General features: G+C 38.6%; 1 protein-coding gene across 2 annotated transcripts in view; it reads right to left on the reverse strand.

Annotated features, from left to right (window-relative positions):
- SMAD9 (SMAD family member 9) overlaps positions 1 to 22,622 on the reverse strand; it is a 75,536-nt gene that overhangs the window by 45,559 nt on the left and 7,355 nt on the right. Inside the window, exon 1 of one of the 2 annotated variants that reach the window (XM_063618931.1) lies at positions 17,726 to 17,817. The exons of the other annotated variant lie outside the window; for it this stretch is intronic. The gene's annotated coding sequence lies outside the window, so the exon portion shown is untranslated. Of the gene's footprint in view, positions 1 to 17,725; positions 17,818 to 22,622 lie in introns of those variants that run through there. 2 annotated transcript variants of the gene reach the window in all.

Consider the following 22,622-nt stretch of genomic DNA (forward strand, 5'->3'; position numbering starts at 1 on the left):
CTTTTTTGTTTTCTATAGGCATATTTAATGTTTTGGTCAGAAAAAATCTATACCCTTTAGTAAAATTAAGAGATCTCATTTACATTTCTACTTCCAAAATATAACTCTAACTTTTAAAATGTATTGTGCTTATCTTTTCATCTACATGTTCTGGAAGGGCCCTGAAGAATATCACTGTAAAACAAATCAAATTAGTTTTGAGGACACTTTATTTCATAACTCTTTGCCCATCAAAACACCAAGCATCCTTAAAACTCTAAGAATTATACAACTGTTCCAGCTTTTTGGTAAACAATGCTGCAAGCAATATTTTATTGATGTAGTCAATGAACCAGTTTTTTTCAAGGTTCCCAGCATGTCCTTCAGAAAACAGATAAATTGTATTTTTCTAAATATCAGACGATACCCAGGTGGAACAGCTTAGCTTGAATTTGGAAGAGAAATTTCTCTTTGTTTAAAGTAGGTGTTTAAAATTGGTTTTGTAGGTAACTAGGCACATTCAACTTTCTTCCCATTGTTGTAAAGTCACCTCAGGAGAGTTTGGATGCCCTTTTTAAACTCTGATGCCTGTTTGGGAACCAGAGAAATGAGCTCCCCTCCAACCACACATGTATGCACTCGTACCGTCTCTCCCTTTCTCTTACCCCCCACTCTCCCCTCTCCACACCCCCATGACCCCTATCTCTCTCAAAATCAATGCAGTTCAGCCAAAACAGGAGGAATGTGAGCTGGTGGCAGAGCAGGAACAGTGCATCACAGACACACCACAGACTACAGAGCATGTTCTTCAAAACGTTCCCTATTTTTCATTCAGAATCTCTCATATGCTAACTCACAAGTCACTTTTATGGGGCTTACTAGAAAATGTATTAACTTCACTCCAGCCTGTAGTTCATGGTGGTAAAACCAACAAATGACCTTTCGCTTTTCCTCCTTCCCGCTTTGGTCCTCTGAGAAATACAAATCCTAAGAAGAATGAATGGCCATTTTGCCTAGTCCTACTAAAAACATGTTACTATCTTTCCTTGTGCTTAGGAGTAGAGATTATTTCTAAAAAGCCCTTTAAAACCTCCTTGCGGAAGACATCCTGACATACTTCTCAACACTTTCATTCATTCTTTGATTCAGTCAACAAGTATTTACGGAGACTCTATCATGCACCGGGTGCTGTGGCATGAGCTATACTTTCCCAGATTCAAAATCTCCATTACCTAAGGAATAAGAACTCTAAGTCATGATGCCATTAGCCTGCTTCAAATATTCAGAGTCTTAAAAATGTAATAAAAGATTGGGGAGGTACTATTTCTGGCCTTACTAAATGGTTTACTAGGTGAGGGGGGAGATGTGCTGCTTTGTTTTATTTTGTTTTCATTTAAACATAGGTGGCAACAGAGTGATTTCATTGTAGAGAGTCTAAAACTCTGGGCCAAGCCAGAAGTAATGTATTTTCTTCATTACACCTGGCCTAGTAAGCCCCAGAATCTGTAACTGGCACCCACAGGACAGCTTCCCTGTTCCCTAGGTCAGCACTGGATGGACTCTAGGGCATAAGCTGGAGCTAATCCAACTTGCTATATTTTTCTCCAGGTGGAAGTCTGACAATGTAGTTATGGTGTAACTGAGGAAATGACAACAATTAGGCCCTAATCCTGCTGCACTATCATTCATCTGCTCCTTCCATCTGGCATCTGTTAAATGCTACAGTCCCACCACACAAACAAGCACTTCTTTAGATTTGCAGTTTGGATTCTTAAGGTTGGGAAAGAATTCCAGAAATTAAAAACAAAACAAAACCAAAAACTGAATCTGTCCTGGAGTAAGGGTGAGCTCATCCATTGTAATGAGCTCTGTACCTTCTCAAGCCAGAAAAACACACAGAAAATGACAGAGTACAAGACCATGTTGAAATATTTTTGTCAATGACGATGGTAGTATTGTTGAAATATACATAAAATGGTATTAATGGGTGACTAGGCTTCATTGTACCACTGACTTGAAAACTTAAACTGGAGCCACTCAGGTCAGACAGATGTTAAGGAAAGAACCTTACAAAGTCACGGAGGATACATATCCCATGAATAATGAAGTTGGTCATTGCGCAGAGCACAAATTCTTCCTATGTCGATTTAGTCACTGAATGTAGATGAACAAGTAGATTTTTATGTGCTAAGGAGTCATGAAACACAGCAAAAGCCAAGAGAGAATACACCAGCCTATCAAAGCACCACCCTAGCAAGTGCAAAGAAAACATCAGGAAAGACATTCTCAACCTTAAAAATTATGGAAAAGCCCACAAACTAACTACACTAAGTTCTTCCTGTGTCGCTTCAGATATTAAAAACCATATTTTGAAAAAATCAACCAAAATTTTCCACTAAACCATCTGCTTTTATAAATTTAACCATCATTTGTGCTTTAAAGTTGACATCACCAACTGTCCATAAACATTCAAGTCTTCTGAGAGTGAAATGGATCGGACTACATCAGGAACAACGGAGCTGTTTTCTCAGTAGGTTTAAGTTTTACTAAGTAGATAACTTATCACTGATGCTTAACTTTAAAATAATCCAGCACGAAGCCACAACTGACATAGATCAATAGTTGTAACCTTGAGCAGCAAAGCAAAGAGAATAATAAGCAAGAAGTACTTTTAAGAAAAGAAAATGTGAAGACATTCCTATGCAAAATCTCAATTAGAATATAAGACAACTCAGCATTCTCCAGTCTTCTAGAAACACTGGCACTTTTGGGGGACAGAAATGTTTAGTTATAAAATTAGAACATAAGTAAAAATCATTAAAATATCTTCATATAATTTACTAACTTAATAGACTTCTTGTAGAAAACTTAAATTTGGTCTGCATTGGCAAGTGTTGATAAGAATGTGAATAATAAGAATTTATAGAAACAGTCGGTTCAAGAACTTTGGAAATAATTTGCCATTATCTTGTAAAGTTGAAATTTGTATATTATAAGACATAGCAATTCCACAACAAAGTATATAACCTAGGCTAGTTTCCAAACATCAGGTAGAAATGATTAATGAAACCAATTCATTGGATCTCAACCAGCATTTTTAAAAATGGACTAGATTTTATCAGTCATTGTTGATAGTAGGGAAAAATACTATTTCTTGAAGTTTTTGAAGAGATGAATAGAGGTATTTGTGTATATGTCCTATTGGATTATAGTTTTGTTTTTTTTTTAATTGAAAGCCACTTCCCTAAAGAAACTATTGTACATATTCTGTGGAGAGTAATATATATATATATATATATATATATATATATAGAGAGAGAGAGAGAGAGAGAGAGAGAGAAACCACTGCACATACTAGAATATTCATAGCAGCATTATTCAAAAAAGCAAAAATCTGAAAATAACCCAAATATCCATCGACTAGAGGATGGATAAATAAATGATGAAATAAGCTTACAATTGAATTTCATATAGTAATAAAAACATATTAATGATATCCACAGATCAATCTTAGAAATGTAACATTTAGTGAAAAACAGCAGGGCCTAGAAGATGACATAGAGTATGAAATCATTCTTATAAAGTTTAGAAAGAAATAAACACTAAGTATCCTAGAGATACATATGTGATTAAATTTCATTTTAAAAATCAAGACAATAAAAACACAAAATTCAGAAATTAATGCTTCTGAGCAGAAGGCAGGGGAGTAGCCCAACAAGAAGATGTGGCATTGGTATGTTATACTGTCATATTATGTGTTGTATTATTATAATATTCCATCATAATTTTTGTAAGTGTGCTACACATTCTTTTGAATGTATCAAATATTAAAAAATATTTTAATTAATTTAAAACAAAATCCTAGACAATTTTATGTAACATGGTCCCTGCTGTTAACAATATTTCTTACCAGATATAAGTTCAACAAAAGTTCAAAGATTAAGAAAAAATAAGAATCTTAATCCATAACTAGAATAGCCTTAGAACAATGAATAAGAAGGTTAAGAACAGTATTTATTGGGCAACCGCTATGGTTTGATATGGTTTGGCTGCGTCCCCACCCAAATCTCATCTTGAATTGGAGCTCCCATAATTCCCACATGTTGTGAGAGGGACCTGGTGAGAGATAATTGAATCATGAGGGCAGTTTCCCCCATACTGTTCTCTTGGTAGTGAAAAAGTCTCATGAGATCTGATGGTTTTCTAAGGGGTTTCCTCTTTCACTTGGCTCTCATTCTCTCGTCTGCCGCCATGAAAGACGTGCATTTTGCCTTCCACCATGATTGTGAGGCCTCTTCAGCCATGCAGAACTACTAGTCCATTAAGCCTCTTTTTCTTTATAAATAACTCAGTCTCTGGTATGTCTTTATCAGCAGTGTGAGAACAGACTAATATAACAACTCATAAAGTTACAAAACTAACACATGGAACAATCAGTGAGGAGCCCAAGAATGAAATTATTCGTTATAGACTAGAAACTCTTTCCTGGCTCTGTATCTTCATTCCTGTCTCCGTATCTTCATTCCTGTCTCCGTATCTTCATTCCTGTCTTTCTGCTTCCTGACCTCTTCCTCTCCCCTCTTTTAGGTCCAGTCACCTCCATGGAGTCCTCCTGATCCCCTGCCCGATGCTTTGTACTTATCATATGTCACTTATCCTGTGTGGCATCATACTGATTGAGGTCCCAGTGGAGAACCCCACCTCCCCTGGAGCCTGTGATTCCTTTAGCCCCCAAGTGACGTCTCACTGAGAAATGCAAATGATGCCATGAAAAAGACAGCAGTGAACTAGCCCTTGTAGAAACATCTCACACCCCAAGAACACTACTTGGCCATGATTTATGACAAATTCCCTTATGTCACACTCTCCTTCACTTCCATGGCAAGGAGGACTATCAGTTTTCCCTGAATTGTCTGGTAGTGAGGGGCTCCAAACTGCCTGTTTACTTAGCACTCACCTCAATCTCCTGCAGTCATTTCCAGCCAGCACCTGTCAGCTTTAGGTTAGATTAACCAGTTAGATTCCTCCACCGCTCCATCAACCCTAAATCCTCAAATCTACATCCTCCTCAATGTTCCCAGGTCATTCCTTTTCTAATGAGTCCCAAATTTCTATACCCATATGTACCAATGATTTCCTTAACTGTAAACAACCCTGTGATGTGGATATACCTATCCTCTTAGACATGATTAAGAGGAAACCCCTTAGTCCCTTACTAAAATGCGAGCTCACTTGCATCTCTGTATCCACCTAAAGATCTAGCATAGGTTTCTCAACCTCAACTAGCATAGGTTTCTCAACTACTGACATCTGAGGCTAGATTTGTGTGGAGGGGCTGTCCTGTGCGGTACAGGGTGTTTAGCAGCATCCTTTGCCTCTACCTATAAATGCCAGTAGCACACATTCCCACCAAATTGTGATGACAACCAAAAATGTCTCCAGACATTGTCAAATATCTCCTGTCACCCTCTGTAGAGAACCACTGATAGAGCATAAATCCTGATTCTGCTCAATAATCACAAGATCTTTTAGAATTGGGTAATTGTTAAATAGAAATTAAGCAGAATTTCAGAGAAAGATGTGTTCAATGTGAATTTCAATATTTGGAAAGAAATTGCTTTGCTAATGGCTGCACACAGATTAAGTTTTGAATACTAGGCATAGGAAATTCAGTGCTTTTTTTTTTTTTTAAGTTGGCCTAGGGACTGTTACCCAGTGAAGTTACTCAGGTTGAAGACATTAGAAGGATTTGCATCATAGTTTTTATATTCAGATATTAATCTAATTGAAATAAATAGTATTTTCCAAGTCAGCCTGAAATCGTGATTTCCACCCAAGCAGAGATAAGTTATTGGCACAGAAAGAGAAGAATTGCAGTTTCCTATTTATGTTACCTAAATCAGAAGTAATGTGCAGTTACAAAATAGATTTGAAAAGACTTAGTTTTAAGATGACAAACATAAAAGGCAGAAAATTAACCTCTCCCTTATTCTTTCATTCTACTCCCACCCACCCTGTTGCCAATCCTGTTGAGTATTTATTTATTTATTTATTTATTTATTTGAGACAGGGTCTCACTCTGTTACCCAGGCTGAAGTGCAGTGGCATGATCTCGGCTCACTGCAAACTCTGCCTCCCGGGCTCAAGCAATCCTCCCACCTCAGCCTCCCAAGTAGCTAGGACTATAGGCACACACCACCATGGCCAGCTAATTTTTGGACTTATTGTAGAGACAAGGTCTCTCTATGTTTCCTAGGCTGGTTTCGAACTCCTTGGCTCAAGCAATCCACTCACCTCAGCCTCCCAAAGTGTTGGGCTTACAGGTGCGAGACACCAGACCCGGCCGACTTTTTATTTACTAAACATCCTTCAAAAACAACTCTTCCTCTCCATCTTGTTGATCTCCCTCCAGACCTCCCAAATCTCTTCTACAAAGTGCCAGACTTCTAAAATGCATATCTGATCCTACCATTCTCCTGTTAAAAAGCACCAGAACTCCCTGTAGCATGCTTGTAAATGCTAAGAATTTTCTTTCTTCTCTTCCCTTCTCGGAAATTTGTTGTGAATGAAAAACAAGCCAAAAAAATAGAAAAATATGGGAAAGTTCCTAAAAAAGAAGGCTCAAATAACCACTGTTTATCCACCCAGAGAAACCGATCACTACTAACATTTTTGTGTATTTCTTTTTTCTAAATAAACATTTTTAAATAATTCATTTATAAATATATCTTATATTCTGCCTATTTCAATGAATGGTATACTCCAAGCATTTTCATGTTATTAAGTACTTAATGTTTTTAAAGTTTTGAGGTAGCAAGAGTAACATCCAACTTTTATCTGAATTCTAAGTTGCATGTGAACTTTACTTGCAATACGTTCTTATGCCATAATTTGAAAAAAAAAAACAGATTTAGAACACTCTATGTGTAGATTTTATGAGCTGGTTTTCAACAGCTTCAAAGTAACTGCTAAAACAAAAACAAAAACAAAATCTGGACGCATTTTCCCTCCAGTCATCAGTAAATCTGCCACAGCCCTTCGCAGTTCTAATTACATAAGTTCTACAGTAATCTGCTGTTATTTTGAAAATTCAAACATCTATAATCAGGTTAAATCTCATCTGACCATCAACCACAGTTCCCAAATCCTTATGCACTCTTTGGTGTGACTACTAAAATTAGCTTGGACTTATTTACAGATATTTTACTCTGCATATCTTTACATATCAAAGTCGTTACAAAAAATATAGCATTAGTTTGAATTTTTAAAGAGATTCAAGCATTCTACAACTTGCTTGAGGATATTTTCTGTTAGCAGGACATAAATCTACTTCATTTTTGGTAACTGCTTCGTAGTATTCCATACTGTGGCAAAGCCCTTTCTGCTTAAGCCCAACCTGCTATACAAGAGAGTCGCCCACAGCACATGAAATCTACAATATATTCATGACTGTCTATTTGAAAACTGGCATCAACTGACAAAATGTGGGATATCTTCAGAGGAAATTAGAAAGTTAACATCTTCCTAAACAAAAAATAATAATGCAGAATTTGATAACCTGCTTTTCATAAAAACAAAACGTAGAAAAATTCCTATTTTTTTTTGAAAACTGCTAATGAAAGAAAACTTACTTGATTGGGTAAAAACGGTATAATGCATTTGTATTTTCAGTTATAATTGCTCAATTCATGCAGTTCATGACTTACAAGGAGCTATTTACCCAAAGTTCATTAGTGGAAACATTCCAAGGTAACAGAAATGTCCTATGTCTTTTTTTTTTTTGAGATGGAGTCTCTCTCTGTTGCCCAGGCTGGAGTGCAGTGGTGGGATCTTGGCTCACTGCAAGCTCCGCCTCCTGGGTTCACGCCATTCTCCTGCCTCAGGCTCTCGAGTAGCTGGGACTACAGGTGCCCGCCACCACGCCTGGCTAATTGTTTTTTGTATTTTTAGTAGAGACAGGGTTTCACCGTGTTAGCCAGGATGGTCTCAACCTCCTGACCTCGTGATCCGCCCGCCTCAGCCTCCCAAAGTGCTGGGATTACAGGCGTGAACCACTGTGCCCGGCCAAAATGTCCTATGTCTTAATAAGGGTGTGGTTTACCCTTAATAGGGGTAGGTAACATAGTTGGTCTACACAGAAAGATGAAAATTTGAACTGCTTTATATATATTAAAGAAATTGAATTCACAATTTAAAACTTTCCCAGGAAAAATCACCAGGCCCATATGGTTTCACTGGAGAGCTCTATCAAAAACATTTAAAGAAGAAATTATACACCTACTCTTCAGAACACAAAGGAGCAAACAGTTCCCAAATAATTTTGTGAGGCTAGCATAACCCTGATGCAAAAATCTTATATTAGAAGAAAAAAGAAAACACAAATAGTATTCAGAAAAATAGATGTACACATCCTTAACAAAATATTAGCAAATCACACCCAGCAGTATAGAAAGGACTAACACACATTTTGACCAAATGAAGTTTATCACAGAAATGCAAAACTGGCATTAAATTTGAAAATAAATTAGCATGTTTCACTATACTAACAAAATTAAGAAGAAATGCCATACTATCATCTTAATAAATGCAGAAAAAAAATTTGACACTATTCAATACCCATTCATGAGTTCTAAAAAATTATTAATTCTCACCAAACTAGAAATAGAAGGAAACTTCCACAATCTGTACAGGGTAACTACAACCTATAGCTAACATAGTAATTAGTGGTGAAATACTGAATACTTCTCCTAAGACTAGAAACAAAGCACAGTAATCTACTCTCACCACTGCTATTCATGATTGTATGGATGTCCTAGCCAGTGCAATAAAGCAAACAAACAAAACCAAAAACAAGCAAAAAGATTAGAAATGAAAAATTTTCTGCATTCACAGGCAACAGAAAGAACAAAGTAAGGAAATCCTATAGAAATCTACCAAAAAAAAATTGAAAAAACTGTTGAAACTAATTAGTGAATTTAGCAATTGTAGCATACAAGGTAAATGTACAAAAACAATTATATTCCTATTTACCAGCAGCAAACAAATGGAAAATTAAAAAGTGAAAACATTTACAATAGCTCAAAAACCATAAAACACTTAGAAATAAATTTAACCAAAAAAAGGTGGGGCGGTGGGGGGAGAACTCAAAAATGACAGCTGCAAAACACTGCAGAAAGAAATTAAATGAAGAAATACACCATGTTCATGGATGTGCAAAATCAATAATGTTAGGTTTTCAGTTCTCTCCAAATCAATCTATAGATTCCATGCCATTTTGACCAAATTCCTAGCAGTACTTTTTGTATATGTTGATAAATTTTAAAATTTACATGAAAAAGTATGTAGAATATCGCAAAATCTTGACTATTGACTAGGGATCAATAAAGTAGGAAGAGTCCAGATTTCTTGGGCACCTGGGCATGCCATTCATCAAAATGACAAATTCAGGAGGAACTAAATGAAGCTGGGGGTAACACAGACGCAAAGACATCCATCTTGGATTTACTGAGTCTGAGGTAGTGAGCTGGATAGAGAGTTGGGGGAAGCACAATATCAAAATGGAATTCAGTTGGTAGGTGGGTTCGGAGTCTGGAGCTCAAAGGAGAGGCTGAACTGAAGGATGGAATCCTAAATTTATCAGCATATGAGGGGAAAAGGAAACTAGTTTGGATGAGATTGTGTAGTATGTGAAAAGCAGAAGCAGAACATTTCATTGAATTATTAAAGTAGGCGGCCGGGCGCGGTGGCTCACGCTTGTAATCCCAGCACTTTGGGAGGCCGAGGCGGGCGGATCACGAGGTCAGGAGATCGAGACCACGGTGAAACCCCGTCTCTACTAAAAATACAAAAAAATTAGCTGGGCGTGTTGGCGGGCGCCTGTAGTCCCAGCTACTCGGAGAGGCTGAGGCAGGAGAATGGCGCGAACCCGGGAGGCGGAGCTTGCAGTGAGCCGAGATTGCGCCACTGCACTCCAGCCTGGGCGACAGAGCGAGACTCCGTCTCAAAAAAAAAAAAAAAAAAAAAAAGAATTATTAAAGTAGGCGTATATGGTCTCCCTGCTTTACACTAGTCCCTCTATTCATAACACAACAGCCATGTTGGCCCAATTAAAACATAAGTTGGGTCACAATCTTTCCCTGCTCCAAACTCTCCAAAGATTTGATTCACTCTAAGTAAAATCCAGAAGCCTTACAATGGCCTGCAAGGTCCTACACCACTACTTCTCAGTACTGGTGGCATATTAGAATGATCCTGCTTGAGCACGAATCCATTACCTTCCTGCCTTCTTTTCCTTCTACTCTCCCCCTTGCTCTCTCTACTCCTACCACAAATGCCTCCTTACTTTCCCTCAAACATACCAAATATGCAACTATTTCAAAGCACTTACTGTTTTTCCAACGTTCTTCGTGTTAGTATACACATGGCTGCTGCCCTCATCTGCTTTGGAACTTTACTCAAATATCTTAGTGAAGCCTTCCCTATCTTATTTTATTTTTATTTTTATTTTTTGAGATGGAATCTTACTCCGTCATCCAGGCTGGAGTGCAGTGGCGTGATCTCGGCTCACTGCAACCTCCACCTCCCAGGTTCTAGCGATTCTCCTGCCTCAGCCTCCTGAGTAGCTGGGATTACAGGCGGCCGCCACCATGACCAGCTAATTTTTGTATTTTTAGTAGAGATGGGGTTTCACCATGTTGGTCAGGCTGGTCTCGAACTTCTGACACCTCGTGATCCACCCGCCTCAGCCTCTCAAAGCGCTGGGATTACAGGCGTGAGCCACCCGCCCGGCCGACTATCTTATTTTAAACTGCAAACCCCCACCACCCCTACCTTACTATCAACCCTTCCTGATTTATTTTTCCCAAAAGGACTTACCACTAAAACTATCACTATGACTACACACACACACACACACACACACGTAAATGTAAATTATTTTACTTATTTAAAAAAAAATTTATTAAAGTGAAATGCTCGTAACATAAAATCACCCATTTTAAAATGAACAATTCAGTGGCATTTAATATGTTCACAGTGTTATGTAACCATCACCTTTACCTAGTTCCAAAACATTTCGATCACTCCAAAACAGAACCCTACACACATTCAGCAGTTTTTTCCTATTCTTCCCTCCCCATTGACCCTGGCAACCACCAATCTGCATTCTGTCTTTATAGATTTACCTATTCTGAATTGTTCACATAAATGAAACCATACACTGTGTGTGATGAATCACACGTGTGTGTTTGTCTGTGTGTGTGTAAACAATTGATAGATATAGTCCATATTCCACCTTCAGGTTATTGTGAATAGTGCTGCTATAAACATTTGTGCAAAAGTAGCTGTTTGAATAGCTGTTTTCAGTTCTTTGGGGCATATACCTAGGAGTGGAATTGCTGGGTCATACAGTAATTTTATGGTTAACTTTTTGAGAAACTGCCACACTATTTTCCACACCATCTGAACCATTTCACATTCCCATCAGAAATGTATGAAAATTCCAATTTCTCTACATCCTCACTGACACTTGTTATTTTTCACTGTTTGTTTTTATTATAGCATCTTAGTAGATACGTAGTGATATATCACTGTGGGTTTGGCTTCTTTTTTGTTTTTTGGGCCTTTTTTTTTTTTTTTTTGCAACCTCCACCTCCCAGGTTCAAGTGATTCTCCTGCCTCAGCCTCCTGAGTAGCTGAGACTACAGGCACGTGCCACCATGCCCGGCTAATTTTCGTACTTTTAGTACAGATGAGGTTTTGCCATGTTGGCCAGGCTGGTCTTGAACTCCTAGCCTCAAATGATCTCCCTGCCTCGGCCTCCCAAAGTGCTGGGATTACAGGCATGAGCCACTGTGCCCAGCTCACTGTGATTTTGATTTGCATTTCTCTAATGCCTCATGATATTGAGCAAATTTGCTGTCCATTTGTATGTCTTCTTTGGAAAAATATCTATTCAAGTCCTTTGCCCACTTTAAAATTGGGTTGTTTGTATTTTTGCTGTTGCATTGTTAAAAGTTCCTTACATATGGTGGATATATAGACCCTGAGATACATTATTTGCAAATACTCTTTCCTTTTCTGAATGTTGTCTTTTTATTTTCATTGTCATTTGATGCATGCAAGTTTTTAATTTTGATGAAATCTTTTTCTTTTGTTATTCATGTTTTTGGTATCCTAAGAATCTATTGCCAACTCCAAGGTTATAAATATTTACCACTGTTTTCTTCTAAAAGTTTATGGTTTTAGCTCTTATGTTTAGGTTATTGATCATTTTCAGTCAACTTTTATATTTAGTGTGAGGTAGGGATCTAACTTTATTATTTTGCATGTGGCTGTGTAGTTGCCCCAGCACCATTTGTTGAAGAGACTGTTCTCTACTGAATAAAGAACTGGACTGCTTTCCATTGAATGGTCTTGAAATCCTTGTGAAAAATCAATTGGCCACAGATGTTTAGGTTTATTTCTGGACTTTCAATTCTATTCCACTGATCTCTATGTCTATTCTTATGTCAATACCACACTATTTTGATTACTGTATATTTGTATTTAAGTTTTAAAATTAGGAAATGTGAGTCCTTCAACTTTGTTCTTCTTTTTTTGTTTTGAGATGGAGTCTTACTCTGCCACCCAGGCTGGAGTGCAGTGGCGCAATCTCAGCTCACAGCAACCTCCGCCTCTCGGGTTCAAGCAATTCTCCTGCCTCAGCCTCCCAAGTAGCTGGGACTATAGGCGTCCGCCACCATGCCCAGCTAATTTTTTTTTGTATTTTTAGTAGAGACTGGGTTTCACCATGTTAGCCAGGCTGGTCTCGAACTCCTGACCTCGTGATCCGCTAGTCTCGGCCTCCCAAAGTGTTGGGATTACAGGCGTGAGCTACCGTGTCCAGCCCTGTTCTTCTTTTTCAATGTTGTGTTGTATTTTACTTTTTAAAAATTATTTATTGTCTCTTTCCCTAGCACAATACAGCCTCAATTAGGATATGGACGTTTGTCCATTTTGTTCACCACTGTACCCTAGCATCTAGAATAGAGCCTGACACATATTATGTGCTTGATGTTTGCTAAATGAATGAGTGGGCTCCTGAAAAGATAAAGTCATCCACAGCTGAGATAAGCGTGAGGATGGGAGTATAAGAGGTGTGGAAGAAAATACCATGGCTGAGTAATTTCTGTCAAAGAGGAGTTTACATGGCAGGGAGGAGGTGAGGCCTAGACCTTGGGCTCTAGTGCCGAGGGGCTCTTTCTTTTTTTTCCTTTGTTTTTTGTTTTTTATTTTTGAGACAGAGTCTTGCTCTATCACCCAGGCTGGAGTGCAGTGACGCCATCTTAGCTCACTGCAACCTCCTCCTCCCGGGTTCAAGACATTATCCTGCCTCAGCCTCCTGCATAGCTGGGATTACAGGCATGCGCCACCACGCCAGGCTAATTTTTGTATTTTTTGCAGAGACGGGGTTTCACCACGTTGGTCAGGCTGGTCTCGAACTCCTGACCTCGTGAACCACCTGCGTCGTCCTCCCAAAGTGCTGGGATTACAGTCGTGAGCCACCACGCCTGGCCTCGAGGGGCCATTTCAAGGCTTCAATGGCAGAGTGCGCAAACAGCAGCAGCTATTGTGTGCAAGTCAGTCTTTAGTATTTCAAATGTACCAAAACTAAAAATCAGTAACTATCGCATTAAACATTTTTTTCAAAAATAAAACATCAGGTAAGATGAAATTGTTTTCTTTGAACCGAGAGAAAATAGCTTTTGCATCTTATCTCAAAAGTCTCCAAAACTTTTAGTGTATACAAGTAATTCTTCTAGATAAATTAATTTTACAATCATACTATATATAATGCAAAAGTAACATAGCGACCTTTTTAAAAACATTCTGAACAAAATCTTAAATAAACACAATTATCACACAACACTTTTAGTCAAATTAAATAACTGGGCAGTGACATCAGCAAGTCTGAACATTACTGTTGCTAATGGAACAGAAGCCAGTGAAGAAAAAGCAGAATTACAGGGCACACGTGATGCAGCTTAAGAACCTCATTGGCAATTTTCTTTGATGCATACTATATACTTTTCCAATGTAAAATATTTAAAATATAAATAATTATGGAAGTCCAAAGAGCACCCTATAATATATATTATGTAAACTGCCACTGAATAACTATTTGTCTTACATAGCAAATACTGCCATGTAAGAGATTAAGCAATATATTGCCACTCCACAAATCAAGCCATATGGTCCCATCTGTTTCTAGGTTCCATTACACCACACCTACTGCTGGCTAATAAAGAAATTGTTAAGCAAAGGATGCAAGTGTACCTCTTACTTATTTGATTTTTTCAAAATCAACAATGTGTTGTCAATGTAACTTGGCAGGCAGTATGATACCTGGTGGGAGTTAGATACGTGACTCTTGATCTTCCTTGCCTGGATAACGATTTACAACAATATGTGAAGTGTATAAACTGTCACTAAAATCGCATGGCGCTGGGATTAGCCAGGTGCGAATCGCTGTACTCAAGCCTCAGGGAAAATGTATAATTGCCCTATGCAATCATCCCAGCTTTAATTATGGTCTGGGCCTTTTATTCCCTGGACGGCAGTGACAGTCTGGAGAGAGCTTTGCCACCTGCTTGGTCTTCAATTTAGCCACTAGAAGTCCATGGGCAAATACATTGTCTCAGGCAATTTATTACCTCATCTGCAAAACCCACTCCAAGGGGCAACACTGCTACTCACCCTTCAACCACAGCTCAGACATCCCAGGACTCTGTGACTTCCCCAAATAAAATTATCTTCTCAGTCAGTACCTTGTACATATTTCTATTTTCACTTGGAACTACAATTTATTGTCCATTTGTCTCTTTATTGAACAACAAAGCCTTTAAAGGCAGCAAGTATTTTACTCATTTCTGTAGCTCCAATCTCTCCCATAAAAGAGGTGTTCAATAAATTCTTATTGTTATTTATGTTAAATGACCATAGCACCCAGTGGTGCCTAGGATATAGTAGATGCTTAATACATATTAATTATTGATAATTTTCTTCTTTTCCTTTACTTGAGATTTCACTTGTTTTCATCCTTTTATCACCATAGCACCCAGTGGTGCCTAGGATATAGTAGATGCTTAATACATATTAATTATTGATAATTTTCTTCTTTTCCTTTACTTGAGATTTCACTTGTTTTCATCCTTTTATCACCATTATGCCATTAGAACTCAGCTCAGGCTCTTATCACACTTGAGCACTGAGGGAAGACAGAGATGATTTTGCCCCCCAGGGGACATCTGGCAATGCTTGCAGAAATTTTTGGTTGTTGTAACTGGGGGAGGGAGGTGCCACTGGCATCTAGTGGGCAGAGGCCAGGGATACTGTTAAACATCCTACAAGTTGGAGGACAGCCCTGAGAATGATCGGGCTCCCAATGCCAACAGAGTCGAGGCTGAGAAACCCTCATCTAGACTTTAATTACTTGAAATCGACTTGGTTGTTTTACCCCACTCCCATTCTTTCTCTGTTATAATTCGCTCTTCCTGAAAATCTTAATCATTCTTATCCTGTTCAAAAGGTCTTAACACTTCTTTTGAGTATCTTCTTTTGTTAGTTACAGTTACTGCCAGATTTTCATTAATACTAATCAATATATCAATATGAAAAGGCAGAACTGGAGCTGTTTTAAAAATTATTATTTCCGGCCAGACACGGTACATCACACCTGTAATCTCAGCACTTTGGGAGGCTGAGGCAGGCGAATGGCTTGAGCCCAGGAGTTCGAGACCAGCCTGGGCAACATGGCCAAATCCCATTTCTACAAAAACAAAAACAAAAAACAAAAAACAAAAATTAGCCAGGTGTGGCTCTGCAAGCCTATAGTCTCAGCTACTAGGAAGGCTGAGGTAGGAGGATCACTGGAGGCTGGGGAGTTCGAGACTACTGTGAGCCGAGATTGTACAACTGCACTCCAGCCTAGATAAAGGGCAAGACCCTGTCTCAAAAAAAAAAAAAAAATCTTATATCCTTTGTTATATTTTTTAAAAGTTTTGTTTATTGTTTTGAAAACAGAGATAGGGTCTTGCTATATTTTCCTGCTATGTCTCATGCAATCCTCCCGCTTCAGCCTCCCGAAGTGCTAGTATTACAAGTATGAGCCACTGTGCCTGGCCAAAAATTCTTATTTCTAATCCACATGCTTTACAACTCTTTTAAATCAAACGGAAGTTTTAAATAAGGAGAATACCAAGGGAAAAATAACAAAGACTCTAAGGAATGGCAGCTAATTTTTCTTCACTGATCAAATTTCTACAGCTACAAAGGCCAAATGGCCCTTCAAATTTCATTTGAAGAATAAATGCTGTGTCATTGAATGTTATATCACACACTGGACTGTTATCTCTTATGCTGGCTAGGTATCTTTTATTCTAACCATGATTTATTTAAAATTAATGTGAACAAAAATTTGTGGGTTTTTAGAAACAGGAAATTTTTAAAAATGTTTTATTTGTTTTATTTACATGACCATATGTTATGGAATTCCACAGAAGTAATTACCTTAGATGTGAAAAGACACATAAATAGATGGAAAAAAATGTAGTTTCTCGAGAAACATCCCATTAAAAACCATATTCTATGCAAATCATACTTCTGATAAGGGATACACATCCAGAATATATCTCATCACCAGGAAATTGAGGCAAAAAAGAAAAAAGTTAACGGAATATATTTAAAAATTCTTACAACTCAACAACAACAAAAAACAAACCACCCAATTCAAAAGGGGCAAAGCATTTGAATAGGCACTTCTCCAAAGAAGATATACAAATGGCAAATAAGCACATAAAAGGAGGTTCAACATCATTAGTTACTAGGGGAATGAGTGCAAACCAAAATCACAAGTTACCACTTCATACCCACTAGGATGGCTCTTGTCAACAAAACAGAAAATAACAAGTGTCAGCAACAATGAGGAAAAATCAAGAATGTGGAAAAATCTGCACATTGTTGATGAGAATGTAAAATGGCTTAGCAGGTGTGGGAGAGAGTTTGGTAGATCCTCAAAAAAGTAAATGTAGAATTATCATGTGACCCAGTAACTGCACTCCTAATTATACACCAAAAACAAGAAAATAGGTAATGTTTATAGCATTATTTACAATAGCCAAAAAGTGAAAACAACCTAAACATCCATCAACAAACGAATGAATGAACAAATTGTTATATATATACAATAAAATATTACACGACTATTAAAAAGGAATGAAATTTTGACACATGCTACAACGTGGATGAACCTTCGAAAGATTATGCTGAGTGCAATAAGCCAGACACAGAAGGACAAATAATGCATGATTCCACTTACTTATATGAAATATCTAGAATAGGGAAATTCATAGAGAAGAAAGCAGAATGAAGGTTACCAGGGGCTAAGAGAAGGGGAAAATGGGGACTATTGTTTAAATGGTACAGAGTTTCAGTTTGGGAAGATGAAAAGGTTCTGGCAATGGATAGTGGTGGTAGTTGTACATCAACATGAATGTGCTTAATGCCGCTGAACTATATGCTTAAAAATGTTGAAAATGAGGCCGTGTGCGGTGGTTCATGCCTGTGATCCCAGGGCTTTGGGAGGCCAGGTGGAAAGATTGCTTGAGGCCAGAAGTACAAGACTAGCTTGGGCAACAGAGCGAGACCCCATCTCTACAAAAGTTGTTATTGTTGTTGTTTTTGATTAGCCAGGCATGGTAGCACCCACCTGTAATCCCAGCTACTCAGAAGGCTGAGGCAAGAGGATGGCTTGAGCACAGGAGTCTGAGGATGCAATGAGCTATGATTGCACCACTGCACTCCAGCCTGGGTGACAGCAAGACCCTGACTCTAAAAATAAATAAATAAATGTTAAAATGGTAAATTGTATTACTATTTATATTTTACCACAATAAAGGAAACCCCTATCCAAATGTTACAGTAATATGCTTCATCACCACCTTCAAGGGATTTTACAAATGGAGTTTCTCCCTCTGCCAAATTAGAGGTATTTTAATAAACTCTAATTTTCAGGTAAAAAATAATGTGCCATCGGTACCTGGAAGCCACGGAAGGAAACAGAATTGCCGATAAGGTAAAATGCTGGGAAATCTTCACACTCGCCCAGGCCCAGTTCCATAGGTTAATCTCCTTTTAGCGGCCCACCCTCTCTGAAGGACAGCCAGTCCCTTGACATCCCTGGCAGGCTGCCTGCCTTTCAGATCCTTTCTTCTACTTAGTGCCGATTAATGTAAACATACCCATCTCTGACGGTGGTGGTTTTGAGGGGGAAAAGAAAATACTGTTTTTAAAATAACATTTGCTTCTACACTAAAAAGGGGAGAAAATATGGAACAATCTCTAGAGAAACCTTTTTTAATGAGATCTATTTTCTATTTGACAGCTATCCAACAGCAATGTTACAAGCCATGAATCAGTATTATTCAGCTTGATTTTCTCAGAACAAGTTATTCTTGTAATGCAAACTATAAAATTTCTTCAGTCAAAACAAATAATTAAATACAACAAACATTCCTAGATTCAACAACTGTCGGCATTCTGAAAGAAGAAAGAAATACAAATTTCTGTCATGCTAAATTTTACTAATACCCCAGAGTCTCCATGACTTCAAATCAATTGAAAAGTTCACAAAATTTGAAATTCATTCTTTCATAAAACTGACTTTATGATCCCTCCTGGAATAGGAATATAACAGAATAGAATCTACTACATAAAAATATTACTGGGTTAAGTGAATTTACCTTATAATACACAACTAAGTATCAGAATATTTGCAGTTCATTTTAAAAATACATTATCATCACTCCTGAATTTGGTATACTGTGGTCCAGAGGAAGTGACATCATAATCGCTTGAGTCTCATCTGATAAAATAGTCAAAAGGAAAAAAAAGAAGTGAAAATAAAAACAAATTAGCAACTAAACAACTAATTATGGTGGGAGGAGAAAGAACACATACAATCTCACTGTAAAATCAGAAACTCTCCAACAACAGCTTGATTTTTTATATTCATACTGAATTTCACATGAAACCGAAGGCCATGACTACAAGGGATATATGCGGCCCAAATGAAGACTCTTGGTTTACCAGGCAGCCTTGTGCTCATGGCAATGAAGTGCTATGGTAAGCAGATGTCATTGGAATTTCTACTTAATAAGCCACTTGGGAAGCCTTGGTCTACATTTACTTATACCCTGAGATACAGTTCTCTTGGCCACTCATAACAGTTTGATTTTTTGGCTAGAATGTTACTGTTGATTGGGTATCATTTTTAAAGTTTCAATGGAGATTTTGAATTATTTTTTAAATTAAAGAGACTAGATACAGTTTTTATTGTTGCTCGTTATCACTTCTTTGGAAGACAGAACCACTATTCCATTGCCTGTTTGCTATGTAGTGAAAGGGAAGTAGAATGGGCATGAAAGCAGCAAAGATGGGAGTCTAAACGTCATGCCTAATAGTTTGAGTCACTTAAGGCAGGTTTAGAATGCTGTATATTTTTCCACGTAGTAGTCTGAAGATTAAGATCATATTTCAACATTTCAATGGTAAGCCAACATAACAGTGACACAGGAGAAGGCCAATACCACCTTGTAGAGATCATGGTGTTAAGTTTCTAGTATCGTGACCTACATTCTTTACACATATGGAATAAACTGTATATAATTTACACACAGAGTCAGCATATTCTTGGAAACACTGTATGCCACCCCACAAATGTGTTATTTTATTATTTAAGTTTGGAAGGGCCCACTATTTAATGCTTCCAGAAGCAAGAGGGAACATGATATAATAAATAAAACACAAGAATGGAGGAGAAGACTCCAGTCTGAGTGCTAGTACCGTCACTGTCATCTTCAAGTAACTAGTCACTTCCATACTGTTTCCTCCTCTGTAAAATGGAAACAATAGTCACTACCTTTTGTGCAGAAGTACTGAGGGGAGGTGAGAGAAAGCAGTTTGAAAACCGTAAACTAAGATAATATTATTGTATATTATCAACATGGAGTTATACTTCTGTTTATTCCTCCTGTAGGCTTCACTGTGGCAGTTAAAAGGTGCCCAAAAAACTAAAAACAAACTTTTTAAACTAAAATGTAACCACCATTGACTCCAGGATCCTCAAATACACTATGCTGGAATGTAGAGATGGAACCATAGTGAATATGAGAAGAGGGAGGGATGAAAACACAGACCACAGAGAATTTGCAGGGCAATGAGACAACTCTGCCTGATACTACCATGGTGGATACATGTCATGATACACTTGTCCAAACCCACAGAATGTACAACTCCAAGAGTGAATCCCCCAAATTTCTACTCGAAGCCTGTATCCATACATTTTACAGTTAAAAGCCCACTAAATATCATGAGGTGGGGGTTGTGAGTTGATGCCTGTAACATCAATTTCAAATGAGGCTGTTCACAATCTGGCCTCCCCAGACTACATTCCCAGCCTCATCTCTTTTCACTCCCTTTGCTCATCACTCCTTCCCTCCCTGCCCAGAAGGCCCCTGTGCATCTCTATCTTTCCTGCTCCTTCTTCAAAACAGAGCTGGAAGCCAACTTCCTGGAAACCTTCCCTGGAGGCCCCCAGGCAACAGCACTGATCAGCTCTCTGCTGCTCTTCTGGGCTTCCACAGCACCTAACGTGCTGGTCACTCACAACAGCACTTATCACATTTGAATCCCCAGATTTGGTAAGTGTTTTCTCCAGAGATGCCTAGCCTCCTATCAGGCCACAAGCCAAGCCACACTGTGGTCTGTACTACCTACCCAGCATGCAGGAGGCCATCAATAAATGTTGAATGAATGAAAGTAAAATCCAGTTTTATCAATACCATTAACTATTGTATTATTAATATTATTATTACTGTTTTGAGACAGGGTCTTGTTCTGTCACCCAGGATGGAGTGCGGTGGCGTGATCACGGCTCACTGCAGCCTCAACCTGCCAGGCTCAATAGATCCTCCTCCAGTAGCCTCCTGAGTATCTGGGACTACAGGCACGCCCCACCAAGACCAGCTAAATTTTTAAAATATTTTTCTCATAGAAGGGTTTTCACTATGTTATCCAGGCTGGTCTCAAACTCCTGGGCTCAAGCAATCTGCCCCCCTTGGTCTCCCAAAGTGCTGGGATTACAGGCATGAGCCACTGCAACTGGCCAACTATTGTACCGTTAAGCCCCATGTAATTAATTGAAGTTCTAACCTAAAGCCCATTGCTTTACTAATGCGATACAATAAATTTCCTTGAAAGACAGAATTATATAATGCATTCCCTACTTCCTATGCATAGTCTATCTACTTAAGGTAATATTACATAGAGCATAACCTGTCTGAATACTTGCAAAGTATTAAATGGCTATAGATAAGCTTTTTAATATATATATTTTTTTAATGATGTGTGGGCAATTTTTAAAATTTTATAGATGTGTGTCTTGAGGAAGGCTGTTTCCCGGCCAAAGGCTGCCTGGGGGGGTGGAGTTCATAAACTGATGAAGAATCACAAACAAGCCGTGTTATGAACTGCTGTTCGGGGAAGCTAATTTTTTTTTTTTTTTTTTGAGACAGAGTTTCGCTCTTGTTTCCCAGGATGGAGTACAATGGCACGATCTCAGTCACTGCAACCTCTGCCTCCCGGGTTCAAGCGATTCTCCTGCCTCAGCCTCCCCAGTAGCTGGGATTACAGGCATGCGCCACCACACCCAGCTAATTTTGTATTTTTAGTAGAGATGGGGGTTTCTCCATGTTGGTCAGGCTGGTCTTGAACTCCCAACCTCAGGTGATCCGCCCGCCTCAGCCTCCCGAAGTGCTGGGATTGCAGGTGTGAGCCACCACGCCCAGTCGGGGAAGCTCAGATTTCTATTTGCTAAAGAGAAGCATGAAGCAGTGGAGATGGCGTGTCAACTGCTTAGTGAGGAGTTGTGGCCATTTAAAAGCATGCACACCACTTGAATTTGCTTTCACTCTTCCAAATCCCCCTTTGATTATGTGATTCTTCTGTGCAAACCATTTAAGTGTTATCTTGACTATGGGTTAAAATTGAATAGTTCTCCTTTGCCTACAGATTAAATCCAAATTCCTTGCCCTTCCTTCCACCTTACCCTACAAAAACCAACCTATTTAGGGAAGAGAAAGGTGGGGTTGTTGAAAACCCAACATATTTAGGTAAGCGAAAGGTGGAGTGGTTCAAGTGTCAACAATAAAGTGGACACTACCCTAGCAGCTGCATATTTCAAGATAAGACATGGTCCCTTTCCTCTATAATACTATTGAGACAGCAATCTAAACATATTATTATCAGGCAAGTAATAGGTGCACTATTACAACAGTTACTAGAGGAGTGTACTCAAAGTGGTCTGGAGGCCCCTGGCTGGCTAAAAGGGTTGGGTGGCGTTTCCTAGAGGACCAGCCATGCAAACTCGCCCTTGAACCAGTAAAGGGTAGCAGGGAAAAACAGGAGGAAACTGTACAAAGGCTGGGTCCTTCTCCTGACAGACTCAGTAAGTAGTGAAATTCCACGGCCTAGGGATGTTCTCAGCATCTCTAAGTTCTCATAAGGACTTACTGAAAGAACCTCTTCCCGTTTATGTCTTCTATTTT

Source organism: Symphalangus syndactylus, chromosome 15, assembly GCF_028878055.3.
Source record: "Symphalangus syndactylus isolate Jambi chromosome 15, NHGRI_mSymSyn1-v2.1_pri, whole genome shotgun sequence".
Lineage (NCBI taxonomy): Eukaryota > Metazoa > Chordata > Mammalia > Primates > Hylobatidae > Symphalangus > Symphalangus syndactylus.